This window comes from Barbus barbus, assembly GCF_936440315.1.
Source record: "Barbus barbus genome assembly, chromosome: 45".
NCBI lineage: Eukaryota > Metazoa > Chordata > Actinopteri > Cypriniformes > Cyprinidae > Barbus > Barbus barbus.
The window spans coordinates 14,756,439-14,778,527 of record NC_136723.1 but is presented as its reverse complement, the minus strand read 5'-3'; positions in this window follow the sequence as shown (position 1 = coordinate 14,778,527).

The window sequence follows — 22,089 nt, the reverse complement described above, 5'->3', positions numbered from 1 at the left end:
AGTTTTGACGAGTTCACACTTACATATATTTAGCACGAGTAAGGTAATGCGTATTTGGCGAGTATAGTAATGCGTAGTTGGCGTGCTGTCCTGGGGAAGGGCTCCGGGCTCAGGAATGGCCCGAAACCAGAGTACCCCCCATAGTGTGGTGAGAATTCTAGTGATACCTCTTGAGTGGAGAAGGGGTGGTGGAGGGTTGCTGATTATCCGTCAAATGAATAGAGGTATGTCAGCTGTATTTATAGCCGTGCATTGATTAACTTGAGAGCGAAGCTCCTGTGTTAATTAGGCTAAGTATCTGACGCGCTCCTCCCGAACTTTGTTAATAAAACATCATTTGGGAAACTGTGCTTTAGCCAAAACTTCTAATAAGCCATTCAAAGAGGAATTATTCTTTTTTAATCATTGCCCTATAAACATACTAAACAGACGTTTTGACTTTATCGACATGTATTACTGTTTTGTCAACTTCCCTGATTTGTTCGATTTCATTTGAATGCTTCCTGTGCAAACAGCTCAAACGATTTGTTATACCTGTTCCATTGAAATCGAACCCGAGACACTGGTATTTGCACTAGTTGAGCTAGTATGAGTGATTTTACCTCAACACTGCAGTCCTGCACATCACACACTGTCATCCACAGCAATTACCACAGAGAAAACAAGAAAAATACGACATGTCTTAACTTGCATATCAAAGTGGTTGGTGTTTGAATTAGTCATCTTGCTTTTGAGATCTCTCTCTCTGTGTCTCTTCTCACTTTCTCAGAGATATGTTTAATGTCTGTGTACATGCTCCCAGCCACGTTTCACCTCTTTCCCTGCCGTGCTGTTTACTCCTTCAGCAGATGCTTGTTTTCTACCTTCTAGGCTATCTGCCATCGGGTTGTTTAGTGGGATTACATCTGTGTGGATCTGCGGTGGGGCTCTTGTCAAACCGACATGGCCAACAGTGATAGAGCTCTGCTTTAATGTCTATCATGCTAATTTTTTTACCCACGCACCAAATGCTGAGAAGACAGCCAGCAAGGAAGCAGCATATTAAGCCTCTTAACATGATACAGTGGTCTAATGAAACGGTTTGTCATAAAGAAGAGAAAAGGAAAAAGAAGAGAAAAATGCTTTTGAATCAATATCACAGATTTAGTGGATTAGCGCAAACAGCGTCTATTTGCACATTTCTCTAGGTTTGGTATCGTTTTAAGCTGCTTTTTTCCGTTAGGATTAATTCTGCCCCTTGGAACGCTATTAATTTATGATCGCAGTGAGCGTCTGTAATTAGTTGTTAACAATTGGCTCTTTGTACAAATCCTCAACTGGTGATACATGTTTCCCCGTAGTCTTTCGCTAACAGTTCCCACCTAGTTTTGCGGGATATCAAGTTTGCGTACGTGTTTTCTTCGCATGCTTCTCGCAGTCTCATTTGCCAGCTTATCACACACACTCTCTTGGAAGTAGCTGAATGTCAATCCAGACTAGCTTTGAAGATATGATCCCATATTCCACCGGTGGAACATCCTGATAATATATTAATCCACCGGCTCCAACTTTGCGGCATATGTTTATCTCTGACTTTAATATATGGAACATGTGTACATCTGTTCCCAGGTGCATGTGGTACTTTATATGCTTCCGCACATTCGTTGCATGTTCCGTCGGATAATATTCACAAATGCACTCTGAGGAGTTTCTTCATCTGGGAACAAAGAAAACATGTCCCCAGCGGCCAGAGCACAGTTTTCCGAGCCGAGTAGAGTGGAAAAACAAAATAACCACAACTGGCCCTATTTGCAGAGTAAATGCAGGTGTTTGAAAAGAGAGAGGAAGAGGGAGTCAGGGGGTATAAACATGAAGTCTTCTGCTTTGATGTAATGTGCTCTGTGTTTACACGATCTGTACCTCTTTGATGTTGAAACAGAAAGTGTTGGGAGCGCAGTGTCAGGGTATTATCTGCCTCCGAAGGCATTACCTTCACCTCGTCGTGAGCAGCACCTTAAGAGAAAGGGTATACTGAACACAAAATTTTGCCTGAACTCTGAGCACACATTGTATTCATTTTAAAAATTGCTTCAGATATGCTGGACTATCATGAATCATGGCTTAGCAGAGAGTGTGCATGCTACAACACATTGGCTGTGTTCACATAGTCGGTGTTCGGGATTCAAATCTGGTGTGACAAATCATCAAATCATCCTGTTCATACTAGGAACCTTCGTCACAGATTGCGATGACACATTCCTACAGTTAAATGGTTAGTTCACCCAAAAATGAAAATTCTGTCATTAATTACTCACCCTTATGTCGTTCCAAACCTGATGTCCTTACTACTTTTCTCTGCCTTGAACGTAGTAGTTGCATTGCTGTCCATGCAGGGTCAGAAAGCTCTTGGATTTCATCAAAAATATCGTAATGTACTTGGATAAAAGCGTCAGCTAAATGAATAAATGTAATGTGTGCTCTGAAGATGAATGAAGGGCTTACTGGTTTGGAATGATATGAGGGTTAGTAATTAATAACAGAATTTTAATTTTGGGGTGAACTATCCCTTTAATAATGTTGTACATTCTTAGAAATGAAGGTTCTTTGTTGGTATCTATGGGTCCAGTTTCTTTATAATGGAAAATTTCTTTAGATTATTAAAATGTTCTTCACACTACCAATAAATAAAAACAAAACTGTCAGTGATCAGTCCTTAATTTTTTATTTATTTGAGGAACGAGAAACTAGTAGAATCTATTTAGTAGTGTAAATCTAGCAAAATTTTTTTTTTTTTTCATTTTAATTTTTACATTTTGTTATGTTGCTGTCTGGGTATGGATGTAGCCACTGAGTCCTGGCACTTGAGATTAAATATGTTCAGTGGTGGACTGGCAAGATATTTTTTCAAGTATAAATCTCATTGACTTGACTTCAAAAAATTATTCTGTACAACACACACACACACACACACACACACAAAAGATGTTTAGTAGAGATGCACCGATTGCAATTTTCTTGGCAGATTCAGATTTCCGATTTTTTGGAAGTGTGACCTGCCGATACCGATTTTTGCCGATTCCGATTTTCAAAGAACTATAATTGACAGCATATATAAACAAAAATCTATGCAAATTTCAATTTACATAATAAAATAAATTATTAAACATTACAATTCCCCCAATCTGGATTAAGTCACAGATTTTCTCTCACTTAAACAACTCTCAAAATAAAGTGCTCTATGACTGGAAAGAGGAAAATTAGTTGCTGTATCTAACAAAACAGATGTCATTTCCCACTGTGTTTGTAAATGGTCATTTTTTCCCCTTAACCTTATTAAATGTGTCATCTTTCACATCAAATTCGTACTTTTTCAGTTGATTCAGTTAGCATAATAAGAAAATGTAGAGTTGTTACTATTCAAAGGAAATTAGTATTAACAAACTTTATCTTTTCACTGCTAAGGAAACTGAGCTGCATCTGAGGTGCCATAAATGCATTTACACTGCAAAATTTCAAATGCATAAATAATTTAAAAGATTACTGATTATTAAAAAAAAACACATACAAATAAATGTTGAAAAAATGCAATGATACTAATAAATATGACTAAACCACCAGTAGGTGGCGGCAAGTGTCTGTTTTAATGAGTGAGTCATATATTAATTAATTCAAATGGCTGATTCATTCAGAAACTAGGCAAGTGACTGTCCTTATGAATGGGCCACTGAATCATTGACTCACTCGATTCATTCAAAAACGTGGATTCATTCAGTAACGAAACATCGCCGTGTGTTGCTCGGAGACACGCAACAGTTCTGCTGTGGCTTTGATCGGAACCATTTTTGCCAGCGAAATTGAGCAAAAATAGTCAATATTTTGAATCACTTCATTTTAACTTGTTTATTTAAATACTATTGTATAAAATTAGTGGCACGTTGCAATCGTGTTGATATTGATATTCGGGGAAACATTATGGCCGTATAATGCTGCTTATCTAAATCATATATTGAACATATCTTTTTTTCTTCTACCGCAGTATGCATCTATACATTTCTGTGAGTTATTTTGTGTGTGCTGTCTCTCTCACACACGCTCACTCAGGCTGTGCAAGCCTCATCTGGCACGACATAAATACATTATCAGTCGCCATTTACACTGAATGCAATTAAAATTATAATCATTCTCACGCGAAACAATGTATTTAACTGTGCACGTGGCTGTGACGTCAAGGATCGGCGAGACGTGAGACTGACCGGTCACCGATCCGGGCCGGTCATGCGAAAACAGCATATGTCCTTATCCTCACCTTCCTGCAGCAGTTTCAACCCATGCAAAACACATGGCCAGATATGCCAACCTTCTTTCATACCGCCTCCTCAGACACACCCTGCTGCCCTGCGGCATGAGGGAGATGTTCATGGAGCGAATAAAAGGTGGCCAGACCTTACAGTGAACTCTGGCCATGCTCTTGTGAAGAAACAGAGGAAGAGTAGGTATACTGTAAATATTCTGTCTACTTATGGTTGGAGAATAGGCCATTAAGACTTGGCAGGGGTTGGGGGTCAAGAGAGGCTCGAAGCGGCAAGAACCAAATATGGAAGTGTTTTGACATTTAAACAGAGATTGTTGTTTATAGAGAGAATATTTGGACCACAGGAAAAAAAAAAAGCTGTCATAATTACTCACAGCAAAAAGTAATTGTGTGCCACAACTAGAAAACCTTGAACTTAATTCTCTGAGATAGTTGTCTGAGAACACGTCATTTAAATGTAAATAAAACATGGCATTTTAATAATAAGACTGTTCCACCCAAAACAAGGTCTTGCAACTGAATGAGCCACCTTAGAAATGATGTTGGGAAATGTCATTTGTTAGTAGGCTATTGTGATGCAAATAACAGCTTTTTACAATGTTGATGCTATTTTGCACTCAGTTTTAAAGAGAAGGAGATTTTAACAGATCTGAGTTTTGGAATCACTGTCAAGCATCATTATACTTTTAGAGTTTTCATTTTAGACTTCTACTGAGTTTCGTAATTGCTGAAGCTTAAAAACTCTCTAAAAGTAGAGATTCATAAAGCATAGACAATGCCGTTCCACCTAAAACAAGGTTGAAAATTGGTAGAGCTTATAAAACTATAAAACCTTGTAGTAATTTCCTCGCTGGAGAGAACATTTGATGTCTTGTTTGAATACTTTCATTTTGTGAAAATGGCCTTTTGTGGATCCCTCAAGTCTAAAGTGGCATTATGAAACTTTTCTCTAAAAGCTGACCATTTTAACAGCGTTTGGAAACTCATCAGTGGCACTTGTACAGTTTGGTATAATCAGTGTCCTTGAGGAATTAGTGTGTCAGTCTGGTGATTTCTTATTAAAAATCCATGAAATACAGGAGATGCAGTATCAGTATACACTAATGCTTTACATTATGGATCCCATGTTGCTAATAAATTACTTTTAATTAATATAATTAACAACAACAACAACAACAACAACAACAATCACAGACTGTTCCATAACACAATTACATAAAAGTGCATGTTGTTCATTAATTTTATTGGGCACTTCCATATGTAATTACACTGTAAAGCTTGCAGAAGTACTCAGGCAGGCAATGGGCACTCGCCACTTATCATCGAAGGGCAGGGGAGAATTTTCCCTTTGATGGAGGAGGCTACAAGCAATAGGCCGCAGTGGGAAATTTGTCCAAGGTGCCAGGTTATCACCCTAGCTTTCCTGCAAGAAGTGCCCTGGGAATCTTAATGATTACAAGAAAGTCAAGAAAGATTTCTCAGGTTATCTTTACCCACACTTGCTTGGCCTCGACAGGTGTTGCTGGCATCAGGCGCTGCTAAGTGCTTGTAGTCTGATATAGTAATATGATTTAGTACTTGATAAGGAATTAATGAAGTTTCTGTACAATTGCATGAATATCTTAACAAATAGCTCAACAATTTTTTTTTTTTTTTTTGGGGGAGGGGGTGTATTTTTAGATGTATAGAAAAATTAAGTGTAGTTTCATTATTTGACAGGAAAGAGAATATAGAACCTAGCTGTCAAAAAACACTTCAAACTTAACTGAAGAAATGTTATGTCATTAGAAGTGTTATTTCTGCATGCCTGCAATAACCTTTTTTTTTCTCATGAACGAGCTTTGATTTATGAGCAGTTGGTGATATTTTCAAGTGAGCGAATTGAGTTGGGGAGCACTTTTATGGACCTTTAAAACTTTTTTTGTGTAATGAGGACTCAACACCACCAATGTGTTCCACTTGGATAATTCAGAGTCAACATGTCAAAAATAGCTTGCAGAACAGCTTGCTGTAATGTAAATCAGGATTTGGTGAAGTTTGTGATTTGAAATTTCAAAACATTTTATTTTATAAATTATAAAATAGCAACTATGTTGAGCCAAGATGGCAGTACTGCAGTTACTTTGGTGCTTGTTTGTGGTCAATAAGATTTTTAAAATGTTTTTTGAAATAAGTCTCGCTTATTGCATAAGTATCACTTAAAAGTCTCTACTTTTCATTTATTTGATCAGAAATACAGAAAAAAACAGCAATATTTTGAAATATCATTAGAATTTAAAATAACTATTTTCTAATAGCTTACGCACTTTGCGTCCATCGGATGCTCTCCAAAATGGCGCTATCAAAGTACCTCAAGAGCGTTTTGAAAGCATAAGAAACCGTCTGTATGGTACTTTGATGTTACACACCGATCGAGCTGCACATGCAAACAAAGCCAAAACCTAGATATTTTAGGCAATATAGAAATCCTGGCCAGGACGCGTCTGGGAAAAATGGCGCGTATGTTCACCCTAGTGCTAAGGCAATATTTTCACACATGTATGTATGTACATGTACATGTTTGTTGTGTGTGTAAGAGAGATAGAGAGAACGGTATTGGAAATAAATGTTTCAAGTCTTGTTTGCTGCAAAATTTTCTCTTGTTGTGAATAGGCCCAAGTCATTCTTAGTCAGGAACGCTATCAGCCGAGTCCCTGTCAGGCCCTCACAGCTTAACTATAGTGGATTACCAGAGACGAGTTGCAGGCGAAGAGTTTTCAAGCTTTTGTTTATATAAAATACATCTTTTTGACAGAGCTTCACAACAGGCTGACAGTGGTGGCTAAACGTCGAACCGTCCCATGTTGCATTGTGCGTCTGACTGACAGATCTCATTCACACTCTGCTGCTCGTTTCTCCAGGTGTTTTGCAATACCAGGTCATGACATCACCATTCTGAGCGGGAAAGTGGGCCACTTACCTGGACGCTTCACAGCACGAGTGCATTCACCTGTTCACATCGGCGCGGCTGCACTTAAGACCTGAGTGTGAAAACGTCTCAAGGACGCGTGATAAAAAAACCCAAAAAAACACAGCGTCTGCGCTCAGGGCCTCGGGGCTGCATGCCAACCCAAACCCAATCACGACGATGCTCCACTTTTGAAGATTCCTCCTTCCATGGCTTTGTTTGCACTAAGTACAGTGTGACGGGTAAAGAGGCTTAATAAAAAGGAAAGCAGATTGAGGGAATGACAGACCTGACAGGAGTTTATGGGCTGTGATAAAAAGAAACGTAGAGCAGAAACAAACTGTTGTTTTAACCTAATTTAAATGTTCATCTTCCCTTTCACTGTTATTCCCAAAGGGGTCACAAACGCACGACTCGGTTGCCTGGATACATGGCGGAGCAGATTCTGCCAACTAAAATGATTGTGTACAAAATAAGCAAATCACTCAAACTGATTTGTGATATTAATTTAATGCATGTCAGGCTTGATTCCATTTGGAAAAGGTCACATTCATTCTTCTGCATTTCAGCATTGTTGCTCCTTGTTTATTTCTCTAAATAAAGATCTCTGAGCGAGCGAGGATTTGTAAATGTGCCCACGTTTGCGGCGGCTTCTTGTCTCAGCAAATGTAGAATGTCAAACACTGACATGTGATAAATAGAAGCTTGAGTGAGAATTGCTCTTTCTTTTTTTGCTTATTTTCCAAAGGGTAGAGTGCTCTCCTCCAGATATTACCTCAGTTGTATGAGTGTGTTAGTTTGTTTGTTGATTTAATTCATTGTGCAATGAAAAAAATCATGTGATTAATACTAATAAAAATTCCTTCTTAATATTTATAGAAGAATCAAACCTACTGTCAAAGATTGTGCAGTTGTTGTCTTAAAGGAACAGATCACCCAAAAATTAAGTGAATTAGATCGTTGATTTGACCCTGCTAAGAAAAATATCTTAAACCAGCCTAAGCCAGTTTAATGGTTTTAGGTGGTCTCCCAGGCTGGTTTTAGAGGGGTTTTCGGATATTTTCAGTTGGTCAGGCTGACACCAGGTTGGGCTCAGTGTTATTTTAGTGTTTATTATATACACAATTATTATTTTTTTAATAATATTAATGTTGTTTAATGTATTAATGTATGTTTTTACAACAGTTCTTTATGGTATTCGAATCTGATTGGCTGAGAGGAGTACGATATTCTAGTGATAACAGAACTCCAACCATTTGTATCACTCTGTTTTGCTCTATTTCTCACAGACAGTATCATGGCGGACACCCAAATCCACTGTAATTTTATAAATAGCACTGTTTTTTCTATTGCCCTCATTTGTAAGTTGCTTTGGAAAAAAGCGTCTGCTAAATGACTAAATGTAATGTAATGTAGGGAATGTACTCACATTAACTTATTAACTATTATTTTTACTTTAATAAGACCAGTTAATTCAGATATTTACCACATGAGGACCATTTTAGATTACCTTAGGATATAATTTTTTAGAGTGTAAACATCCCAAAACGCTTTATTAAAAGTAATTATTTCTAAATTACACAGCTCTAATTATGTGTATTTTTCCTGTCACATCTCAAACCATTCTAGCACGGAACACACGTTTTCTATTATTAAAATTATCTTTTTTTTTTTCAAAATAAGACAATCGCTATGGTCATGACTTGAAATATGAAAAACATATAAATCAAATTAAATGAAGAACAGGAAAAATAATAGTATATTATTTCAGCCACATTAGCCAGAGAGATTTTAATATATTACTTTTATAGCCTGGCAAAGAGTGCTACAAGCCGAACGCTCTGCAAATAAAGATGATGAATACTGAAGAGAGAAAGAGCAAAAGCGAGAGAGAGAGAGAGAGGGGAATAGAGGTTCACATGTGTTCCTTCGGTCCATTTAAGACATGTCCTGTTGGGCTAACCGCACTGCTCTTTCAAGCCTGCATCACATTACCATGGCAACACACAAACCCCCGCTGGCCTCTGCCAGACTCACTGTCCATGTAAGAGAGTGCAAGCAAGACATGCTCGCTTGCGCTCTCACCTTCTCCTTCCTTCATACACACCCAAACATGCATGAACACACACACGTTACAGTAGGTGACCGTGCACACAACAAACCACTTCCCACGTTGTGACAAATCAAGAGTAGTGTACCGTACAGAACGTCTAATTATCATTCAGGTGCGGGAAGCTTTATATGTCACCGACAACACTTATGGCGCAGTGATAAGCTGCATTAATTCCAAGGAAAGACGAAACCTTGGAGTCATGTGTATCTAAGCATGCAGATCTAGCTCAATGCGGAGATAGAATCAGGACTCAAGGGGGGATCATGCAGACAGGCTGCCGATCACAAGCCCTTCGCTGCGGGGCGTAACGGCATTTTCCACGGATGAGCTGGGATGTCGCTGCTCTGTTCGGGAAGCCGAGTGAAGGACAGACGCTGTGTGACAGTCTACCACCTTCTGCAGTGGATGAACAAACTGTGAACTGTTGTGCCGCCATTAGTTTTGTACCCAATGCACAAAAACAAAGATAGAATCAGGGCCGCTGATGGTGTCGTTTATTTGCGCATGCCATCTGCTGTCTTTTAGTGCTTGATTTAGTGAAGTTGGGGTCTTTGACCATTCATAGGCCTTTTGTGTAATGTAAAAGTGCAGAATTTTAAGATTGGCCTATAAAAATGTGCCTGTGGTATGTTTATGTGGGTTAAATAATGTGTATTTTTTATTTGTGTGTGTTTTTTTTGTTTTTTTTAGATCAAACAATAATTGGCAGACCCCCTGCTGTACTGCCATGGACCCCCTGTTGAAGACCTCTTAACTAAAGGAATCATGCAAATCAGGTAATAATGCAAATACTGGCGAGAAATGATTGCTGAACTCAATTTGCATGGTACAATTTTTTTTTGCAGGTTGGAGTGCACCAGACTTCCAACTTGTCATTGTTTTACTGAATGTACACTGCTTTGGTTCAAATTGGCTCTTTGAAATGGCTGTTGGTTTTTGTAATACTTTTTGATTTAATATCTGTACTTTTTGCGCTATTTATATCAAAACGTTGATATAATCGTCCCATATAGTATTTGTCTGCTAAAAATAAATCTAAAGACATCTACAACTGTATGAATCAGTGTCAAGTACAAAGCACTTACGTACTAAACTGTAACAGGTGGGGTGAGTTGTATCACTATAGGAAAACATTGACATGCGATTTAGATTTTATGCATGAATTTAATTTTCTTGTTCAAAATTATTTTTATACCAACCCTCATCAACTCATCCCAATTTTGTTCAATTTGTTCAATCTTTGTTTGTCCAGTAGAAGTAAATGTTGTGGTAACACCAATACACACATTGAAATTTGCTACTGATATTTTAGTGAATTGGTGGCAAAATCGTATGAATTCGTAGTGTCATGTATCTTCTTGCCCCACTGAGGGTTAGATTTAGGGATGGACCTTTAGGGATGGACATTGCTTGCTTTATTTATTTATTTATTCATTCATTCATTCATTCTACAACTAGAGGCCAAATGCAATAGTTAAATTTTATCTTGAGATTGTTGTTTTGTTTTGTTTGTTTTTTACAATAACATTCACTGTCTCCCCAAAGGTGATCAGATATGATGTTCGTTTTTTTTTTTACCTTAAATTTATATAGTTTTTGTCATTTTAGTATTTAAACTTGATGTATTTCAGTTTGTTTCCAAGGCAACATTTCTAATTTTTGTTTTTCATTTGATATTTAAATTTTATTTTATTTAAACCCAGTGATTTAATAAAATTAAATCATTAATTTTTAGTTAACAATAAAAACACTGGAAGACCATTTTAGACCAGCTAAACCAGAACATCAAACCAGTTAAGGCTTGTTTAAGCATTTCTTTTCTTCTTCTTCCAGCAGGAAATTTATTCATGTGAATGCACACTCTTAAAAAATAAAGGTGCTTCAAAAGGTTCTTCAAGCAATGCCATAGAAGAACCATTTTTGATTCCACAAAGAACCATTCAGTAAAAGGTTCTTGAAAGAACTATCTCTTCCTTTCCTTTTTATAATCTGAAGATGTTAAAGGTTCTTTATGGAACCATTTAGACAAAAAGGTTCTTCTATGGCATCGTAAAGCACCTTTATTTTTAAGAGTGTAGTCTTATTAAATATTATTTGTTTTACTTCAGTCCACTTACAGCCCACTGAGGACTAGGTTTAGGGGAGGACAGTCATGCTTTATTAATTAATTAATTATTTTATTTATTAAAATAATTTCCTCTACATTTTCATACATTTCAGGCCATATATACTTAAAACATATTCCCCATCATCTGATAATTACTGCAGCCATGATCGCTATAGAAAATGCACATGAATGTTTTTTTTTACCTATAAGTTTACTGCTTACTTTACATTAGCATTTAAAGTTCTTAATTGCAACCGGAAAAAAAGAACTTACGTGCCTAATTGTGCAAAATAAATCACATTTACATAGAAAAGAGGTGTGTTTGCACTCAAATGATTAATATATAGCTGCTGTTTAAACTCGACTGCAGGAGTAAGACCTGGATTTTGTGAAATTCTGAGCATAGCATTCTGAGTCAAGCTTTTGTTCGAAATGTACAGTTCTGTTCACAGAGAAGGACTATTAATCAGAAACATGTTTAATCCAGATGGCTGGACATGCGACTGGACACACTCTTCCATTCTTTCATTCGTTCACACCCACCGGTTCTGTGCCCCTCCACTATGGAGAAGATGAAAATGATGTGCGCTCGTTAAATTAACAGTCCCCAGTGCAGTCTAATTAGCATGTAATAGGACACCAAATCCAGTGCAGGAGGCTTGTTATTTAAGGATAAAGCTCATCTCTCATTTGAATGCATTTTTCATTAGCCGTGCTAATTAAGTTTCATTAGCATTATTAATTAAACATGAAAAGTTCCTCATCCCCTCGCTATGATTATGTCTGCATTAGAGTGGTGCTGAGTGACAGCACTCTATGGGGTGGAGAAGGAAATGATTAGTCCCAACACTCAGCATTCGACCTGGTCAAAAGTGCCTTCGCCACCAACATTTATCTCCCAGCACGATGACTCTGCTTTCTCGCCGAGCTAAACGAATCATGTTGTCTGAAGACGCACCGTTCCTGTCTTATGAATGTATTTAGACTGTTTGAAGATTGATTTCTCTCCGTATATGAATGGAAAATGTACGCAGGTTGTAAGGCCCGTTGATAAAGACAAACTAAGTGCTTACAGCACACAGCAACAACAAAAAAAGTCATAATAGGCTTCCCGGAATTCATATGGTGGATTATAAGAAAGCGTCAATCAAAGAGAAGCTCGCTTTGTGCACGCAGGTTTTATTGAGAATGGGCCTGACACTCGTGATTACTCACTCTCAATCACACCGGCTAGTGTCATCGCCCGTAGCCGCTAGCAATAAAACCTCCCACCAACCCCAGAAGAGGTTCTCTGCTGTTCCCCCTTCCAAAAAAATAAATAAAAATCTGGTGCTTGATCCTGGCTAAGCAGAGCAGGAGCATGGCTCTGTGGAAATTGAGGTGAGCGTCTCAGCAGGAGGCTTGCTCTGAATCTGTTATGGATACCCCACAAACTCATCTCTCACTAGACTCTGATAAGTGAAACTGAATCGATTTTGCATCTCCCTGGGCTAAGTGTCCTCCCATTGGTCATGTGCCCCCATCCCAGAATCCCATACTCTGTGGTTTGTTCCAGTTGCCCTTGGAGCGGGGCAGGGTTACGAACTCTTTTGGTAGTCGTTTACAGTGTAGCCGAAGAGAAACGGTGGGTTTTGGTGTGAACCACCTCACACGTCTCTTTATTTTACAGCACGAAGCTCAGACAAAAGCGAACATTTGCTCTGTTTCTTTCACTTCAACAACATAGGTGCTTTCACGTTGTTGTCAGGTGGTCCGCAAGGAGGAGAAATCCCTCACCACCTGAACTAAAAATAATCCCAGAGGTGAACAGGCTCTAATTAAAACCTAGAGGCCAGATGTTTTGCCTTCTCTGTTTCTTTTCCCAAATGCTTTCGCTTGGCATCCGTCGATTTTTTTGCTCTTGCAGCGGCACACAGATTTGGATGCTCAATAAAGCAACATAACCTGCTTTAATACTCAGCCAAACTGATGCTGTGATTGGGTTTGTTCTACCGCTGATAGTGAAACATGTGCTTCCTCCCAAAAATAAGTTGATTTAGAATGCAGTGAGCGTTTTATCATTTTGATGCAGAGTATTCTTGGAGCTTGTCCAAGCATGTGACAGCTCAACTATGAATCTTCTCACCCATAAATCACGTGTGTGTGTGTGTGTGTGTGTGTGTGTATGTGTGTGTGTGTGTGTGTGTGTGTGTGTGTTTGTGTGCATGTGTGTGTATGCCTGTTTATGTGGTTTATGAGGACACAAATTTGTATAATGACATGGGTATGACAGAGGTATTACAATATGAAGGTGGTTTATGAGGACACTGCCTATGTCCCCGTAATTCAGAAGGCTTAAAAAACATACTAAGTGGTGTTTTTTTGAAAATCTAAAAATGCACAAAGTCTCCTGTGAGGGCTAAGTTTAGGTGTAGGGCAATAGCACACACAGTTTGTTCAGTATAAAAACCATTACGCCCCATAAACCACAAAAACCAACATGTGTGTGTGTGTGTGTGAATAAGTTAGAATTATTAAATCGACAAAAATGGCACCGGCATGATAGATAGATAGATAGATAGATAGATAGATAGATAGATAGATAGATAGATAGATAGATAGATAGATAGATAGATAGATAGATAGATAGATAGATAATTAAAAACCAATTACAAACGGTTAATATTCTGCTTAAAACATTGCATTTTATGTTTTTATTTTAAGCATAGATCCCATTTATCTTTTTCATAGTACAAGGTGACCCATGGTCAGACAAAATAAAAACTTTTTCCCCTCAAAAATAAATCTATTAATATATCTGCCTAGCCTCTTAGAACAAACCCCAAGTGAAAAATCAATGTTCTAGATTTCGCCCCATATGAATAAACAGTGGCATGAATTAATAAAGAGATTTGAAAATGTAACTAGGAGGAATGTTGGTGTGGCTGTTTGTGAGGGCTCCCGAGACTGTGGGGTACACAGGCTGAGTGGGTGAGTTGTTACCGACTAGAGGGCTATCAGAGGAATATCACTGATGAGACACTTTCATTCTGCACGGCTGCTTGTCTGCGCTGATGAGCTGCACTGATGACTTACTTTTGATTGGGTTTGAGAGAGACAGTGGAGAGACCTTGGGGAAAACACAAGGGCTATGTGTGGAGAATTAGAGATTGAGCTGTTTAGATGCTGAATTGGGAGTTCCTGTCTTAATCAGACATGTGAATTGCATTAAAAATTCCCAGTCTTCATTCCCTGATTGCTGCAGACAGCATTGTCAGTGAAGTCTCATATGTAGTACTATGACAAATCATCAATGTTGCTGGTCTAAATGGCCTCCCGCAGGGCCAGCTGAGGGTATAGATGACACTTATCTGCTAGGATAATATACTGTGATCCATATTGCTCAACGCATTTGCTGCATAGACTACATACACAAGAAAGGGCTTTGACCTCTTCTTTCTTTTTTCTCAAGCACAAAAATCAGTCACCTTCACCTGGTCCATGCTGGATGTTCTCAATTTTTCAGGGTTTTCTTAGTCACAGCAAGTGGCCTTGACGTCCTGTGAGGTGACCTGGCACTGAACTCACAGCCTGCTCTTTTTCTCACCTACTTCAATAGACTTTTTGACTCATATCTACTAATGGAAAAAGTACAGTCAGATGAATGGATTGATAAAAACAAATACAATTTGATAGAAAGCACATATTATTTATAATAAATATAATGAAATGTAATTATATTAAATTGTTTGCATACTGTATATAGATAATAGAAACATTATACAGAACTTCTACATCTTGATATAGACATAATTATTAATAAATAGATAGAACTACACTGTGTAATACAGACATTTTTATGCTAGTTAATTATATATAAATATATCAATGATATATATCTGCTGTATATTCTTGTACATGTAAACAAGTTTTAATTTCTTAGAATGATAGAACAATAGATAGATAGAATGATAGATCAAATAGATGGACAGACGGACGAGAGCCGGATGGATAGATAGATAAATTGGATAGATGGATGGATGGACACACAGACGAAGAGACAGATGAATAGATGGATTATATGATGGATGTATGGACAGTCAGTTGATAGACACAGACAAATAGACGGATAGATGGATGGACGGACAGACGGACAGACAGACAGACAGATAGATAGATTTGATGGATGGATGGATGGATGGACAGACACACAGTCGAAGAGACAGATGAATAGATGGATGATATGATGGATGTATGGACAGTCAGTTGGATAGACACAGACAAATAGATGGACTGATTGACAGACAGACAGATGAATGGACATATGGATGGACGGACGGACAATAGATAGATAGATAAATTGGATGGATGGATGGACAGACAGACACAGACAAAGAGACAGATGAATAGATGGATGATATGATGGATCTATGGACAGTCAGTTGGATAGACACAGACAAATAGATGGATGGATGGATGGATGGATGGACAGACAGATAAATAGGATGGATGGACTAATGGACGGACAGACAGACAGATGAACGGATGGACGGACAGATAAATTGGATGAATGGATGGACACACAGACAAAGAGACAGATGAATAGATGGATGAAATGATGGATCTAAGGACAGTCAGTTGGATAGACACAGATAAATAGGATGGATGGACTTATGGACAGACTGACAAATGAACAGACAGATGAATAGACAGATAAATAGCTAGATGGATGGATATACAGATGAACAGACAGAGACGTAGAGAAAGATAAATAAATGGATCAATATGGATGGATGGACAGACAGAAGGGTGGACAAACGGAGTGACACAGATGAATAAACAAATAGATGGATAGATGGTTGGACAGACGGATGGACAGACCGAAGGATGGATGAATAGATAGATGGATGGATAGACACAGACGAATAAACAGATAGACAGAGATTCTTGTCTTTGACTAATAAAACCATTATGAGGTAATGTAAGAGTAAACTACTGCTCTGCGGTCTCTAATTGACCCCTTACACACAATGTTGCAGTCATATTCCTGACATTCGATCTCATCAGTTGTGTTTATGAAACTCTATCATCTTCACTGTAGAAAATAATTAAGTCTATAGATCACAAAAATAATTGGCACACTGTTTATTCTCAGTTTGAGGCATTCTGGGAAAGAGGAGTTTATCCTTTGATAATTAGCCTCTCAGTGAAAAGCTAAAAAGAAGAAAATTAAATAAAGAAATAAAATAAACAGAGGTGTTAGTTATCAATCAATCAATCAATCAAACTTTATTTATAAAGCACTTTAAAAACACCTAAGTGGACCAAAGTGCTGAACAGTGCTGAAAATAAGTCTCATACAAACATAAAATACAATTAAAACAACATTAAGAGGCAACATTAAAAAAAAACAACGAAGAGGCCTGCCTAATGGGGGCAAATCATTCCATAATTTAGGAGCTGCCACAGCAAAGGCACGGTCCCCTCTAAGCTTACACTTTGTTTTTGGCACATTCAGGAACAGCTGATCAACTGACCTGAGAGAACGGGTAGGCATGTAAGGGTGTAGCAGCTCAGAAATGTAAGGTGGGGCAAGCCCATTTGGGGATTTAAAAACAAATAGAAGAATTTTAAATTGAATCCTAAAATGTACGGGCAGCCAGTGAAGAGAAGCTAAAATGGGGGAAATATGCTCATATTTACGTGTTCCAGTTAAAAGACGTGCTGCAGCGTTTTGGACCATCTGCAAATGAGCAACAGAGGACCCACTAACCCCCACATACAATGCATTACAGTAATCCAGCCAAGTGGTTACAAAGGCATGGATCACTGTCTCAAAAAGTTGCCTTGGAAGATACGGCTTTATCTTGGCCAGCTGCCTCATTTTGAAAAAACTTGATTTAACTACTGCCCTGATCTGAATGTCGAACTTAAGATCTGAGTCAGTTTTCACCACTAAGTTACTGATGATTGGCTTGATGTACTGAGCCAAGGCACCTAAATCAGCCACAGTGGTCCCACCAAGAACCATCTCTTCTGTCTTGTTTTCATTGAAACTTAAAAAATTAAGAGCCATCCATGCCTTTATATCGTCAAGACAATCAAGTAACGGTCTAATTGTGTCATTCTTTCTAAGTGGAACATAAATCTGGCTATCATCTGCATAACAATGGAATGACAAGCCATGCTTCCTGATTATTGAACCAAGGGGGAGCAAATAAAGAGAGAAAAGGAGAGGGCCTAAAACTAAGCCCTGCGGTACCCCAAAAGAGAGAGGAGCCGAAGAGGACACAGAGTCACCACAGCTAACACAGAAAGTCCGGTCTTTTAAATAGGACCTGAACCATTGGAGCGCTATGCCCTTGATGCCCACCCACTGCTCCAGATGCGAAATTAAGATGTCATGGTCCACAGTATCAAACGCAGCAGTTAAATCAAGAAGCACCAGAATAACACAATCACCAGCATCCGTAGATAAAAGAATATCATTAAAAACTTTTAGAAGTGCAGATTATGTGCTGTGCTGTGTAGAGTTTTAAAACCGGACTGGAAAACTTATATTATATTATGAAATATTATGACATTTCAGATAGGCCATTAATTGACTACAAACTATCTTTTCAAGGATTTTTGAAAGAAAAGGTAGCTTGGAAATAGGTCTAAAGTTTGCCAGATCCGTAGGATCGAGACCAGGTTTTTTAATCAGAGGTTGGACTACTGCGTGTTTAAAATTTTCAGGGACCACACCTGATGACAGACTGCTATTAACAACTGCAAGAACAGATGGCCCTACAGTGGGAAAAACCTCCTTGACAAGTTATGTGTGAAGATATAATTCCATGCTTTGATAACAACAGGACACCCTCTAGCAGAGAAACACTAGCAAAGCTACAGCTAATTAAGGGAGGATTTGGCTGTTTTTTCATATTACACATAGATTTATTTATAAGAGCGTGGACCGAATGCAGAGTCGCCAGCCAAAAATGGTCTGGTGCGAGTCACACACAGAGCATCTCATTGTTGTTACAAAGTGGTAATAACCATTGAAACAATCCCTTAGATAATAAAAGACAAACGAGTTGCAAAGCTGCTATCAGCATCTCGCGGCTGCATTTAAATCCGTCACCCTCCATCTTACATTACAGAGCCTTTTGATGGTGTCTCTTTAGATTTACTAAACAGCCCAGAGGAAGATAATTTTTCCATTCTGACGTATAGTAAATGTGAACAGCACATTGCATTTCAGGGACATTACAGTGTCCTTGTTACATATACAGTAGTACACGTTAATATAATTCATTATATTATAGTAATAATATCAATGCAGCAATAGTAATTACAAGCAGTGTATTAGGTGCATGTTTATAATTAGTATGACCTTGCTCATATTCATGTAATTATTTTGCAAAGTGAGTACTGTAATGTAAAGCACAAACCAGTACATAATCAAGACTCTGTCTAACAGAGATGTGGGGTAAGTTGTAATATGGGAAATTTTCTCTAAAAGTTTTTTTCTGGTAATTTGACCTAAAATATTATTGCTGTATCCATTGTATAAACAAGTGAACACAATAAAAGCACATTAGCATGCATTCAGGCAAGAGTCAACTATATTAAAGCAATGAGCCACGAGAGGCCATATGTTACAATAATTTTACACAAAGCAGAGTGTCCCCCCCCCCCCCACGCATGCTGTAATTCACTACAACACCAGCGACTCCAGCAGCTTACTGCTTTTATAAAACGCCAGCAATAGCACTATGATAAAAGACACCAATGTTCAATTAAGGTTTACATTTATTATAAACAATTATCTGCATAATTCATTCGAGTTCATTATCCTGCCGGCAGGCTGTTTATGGTTGCAAAGCAATATGATATAGTATGTGCAGTCACAGGTGTGTTTTGTGTATTTTCATTGTGGTTCTAAATTTACTGTCAGATTTGTTTATAAAAAAATAGCAATAGCAAAGAAATGAGCAATTTAAAAAGTTTGTAAATTTCATGTTTGTTAGGAAAATTCCATGTTTCTGTGTTGAAAAAAATTATAGACACTTAACAATTTCGATTGATGTATAACACTTATTTGTGTGACCAAAATTTTGAGTATTTTTAGTGTCTTTTGCACTGATGTTAAAAAACCCGAGCTGGTATCGCTGGCGATACAGCCGGCCCCAGAGGGTTAAATGGTAGAAATGTATAAAATTGCTGGCCAAAACAAAGGTTTGGCCGCATCAAACCTTTGCAAATATGCTGAGTGATATAAACATAGATCTCCTGAAGCTGGTTGCCTTAAACTTTTAAGTTTCCTCAACTTTTGATTTTGTTTTACAGTAGATAGGCCAGCAAATGCGTTTTATACATTTCTAACATTTAAAACGCATACCAAAAATTAGTTATCCACAATTTTTTTTATGTTATTATTATTACTATTATTTTATTATTTATTTTTAGTTTTCTCTACTTGTTGTTTTCAGTTTATATAGCAAAAAGATAGATAGCTGGATAGATGGATGGATGGATATACACACACACAAAGTAGTATAGTTATAATATTTTAAACACATAACTGAATTTTTACAATTTTTACTTTTTTTATATTACATTTTAAATTTTTCGTGAATTTTTTTGGTGCTTTTTAATATTTTTTTTCTTTCTTTTTTTTTTTTAAATGTGTTTGATAATAGAGTTTTAAAAACTGTTTAAAACAGTATTATTGTAGAAAATATTATCATAAATTGCAGTCAGATATTTCTATAAATTATAAGAAACTGTGAATGAGTATTTTTCATTAATGCCAAGTGGAAGCTGTCATGTATTTTCAATTTCATGTGTTGTCAAGTGGAAGTTTCAGTGTTTTCTTGCACATAAAAACAAATTTGAATTTTTTACACAGCTGTGCTTCTCAAGTCAAGATAGATAGTTGAATAGAATGATAGACAACAACATATAGACAGAAAGACAAACAAACAGAGAGACGGATAGATGGCTGATACTGGGGCTGTGCTGGTTTGTAAAAACACTGGCTTATGCATAATCTATTCCTGCACCTCAAATGCAAAATGCCTCATAAAGCACATGTTTATCATTCTGAGCGATTATGCTTTGGGCAAACCTTCACATTTACAAACAGACAACTTAATTTCCGTGAAAGAACGGACCCCGCATTGTGTGCCACATTTGCCCACTCCATAGGAGTGGGAGAAGGGCTTTTCAGTCCATCTTAAATGGAAATCGAGAAAGGCAGTGTATTAGACAGCAGTTTAATGCCACGGCACGTTTCCTCATAACCACAAACAAGAACATTGTCTACCATCAAGGCCCTAGTGAGCAGCTGTGCTACTTCAGTGAAGCAGAACTTGAGGACTGAAAACTCAAGTGCCCATTCAGGTTTGCCCTCCTCTAATTTCTCTCAGGCGCCGAGGCGTTTTTATTTTTTGTCTCGGGATCTGGTTTTCAGGTTTTTGCTCTTGTGTGGGCACCGAGACCAACCATTAATCACACACCACTCGCCTCGCACGGTCCACTGGGAGCAAACGAATAATGAATACTTTCAGCTTGCCTAAAATGAATCAGCGTTGTATTAAAACAGGCTAGCAGCACATCCATTTTTATCTTTTTGAACAATACTCTGTACAAGCGAACGAAAGCGGTGTGAAAATGTGCGGGACTTTGTCAAATGAGTTGATAAATGACACTTAAGCTCTATGTCCATTGGTTTAGCATACATTAGCAATGCAGCGCACTTTAGCCACACAGCAACACTTGACCACTTAGAACACGCACGGATAGACTGAGGAGCGTTGGACCCTCCCAACACTACATTATCTCACATTAATGAAGAGTACTCATGCACACAGGGCGCACTCACACACTCTCATGCCAGAATAAATCTCCGACGGTGCCCAGAGAGAGAGAGTTTACAGTACATTAGCGCTAGCAATATGGAGACCTTTCCGGATAGCGGTCATTACCTTGCGCAGGTATCATTATGTTTAATGAAAAAAGAAAAACAATTTGAGGGATTAACCTCGCTGACTGGAATTGATATCTGTTTTCGTTGGCGATGAATCGTGAGAGACCGCGGTCATGGTTTCCTGGCCATGCGTATTGGCTCTCCGAGAAAAATGGCAAAAATGTATTGTCCGTTCAATGGAAAGCATTTTCAGCCATTATGATACTATATTCATATTCATATTGATGACACAGTTCACAACATATCATCATAACCATCCTCTAAACTACTATTACTATTACTACTACTACTACTAATTAAATTTATAAATAGTAAATGAATAATAATAAATTATTTGTTTGTTTTAAATAGCTATTAACTTCCATGATTATTTCAGTTTAAAAAACAAATTTCTTAAATAAATACATCCATCCATACATACATATACATAAATAAATAAATACGTTTGTTTGTTTGTTTTAAAAGTTATTGTTTAAATGTATCTGCCATAATAATTTCCATTTGTTTTGTTTTGATTAAAGACTTTCAAAAAATAACTGCCCAAAACTGTAATAATAATAATAAAAATACATTACATTGCTTTAACAATTTCCTCAATCATTACAAGTGTATTATTATAAGATTCTAAAAGTAACTAGCTAACTTACTAACTAAGTAAATATTGTACAAAATATTG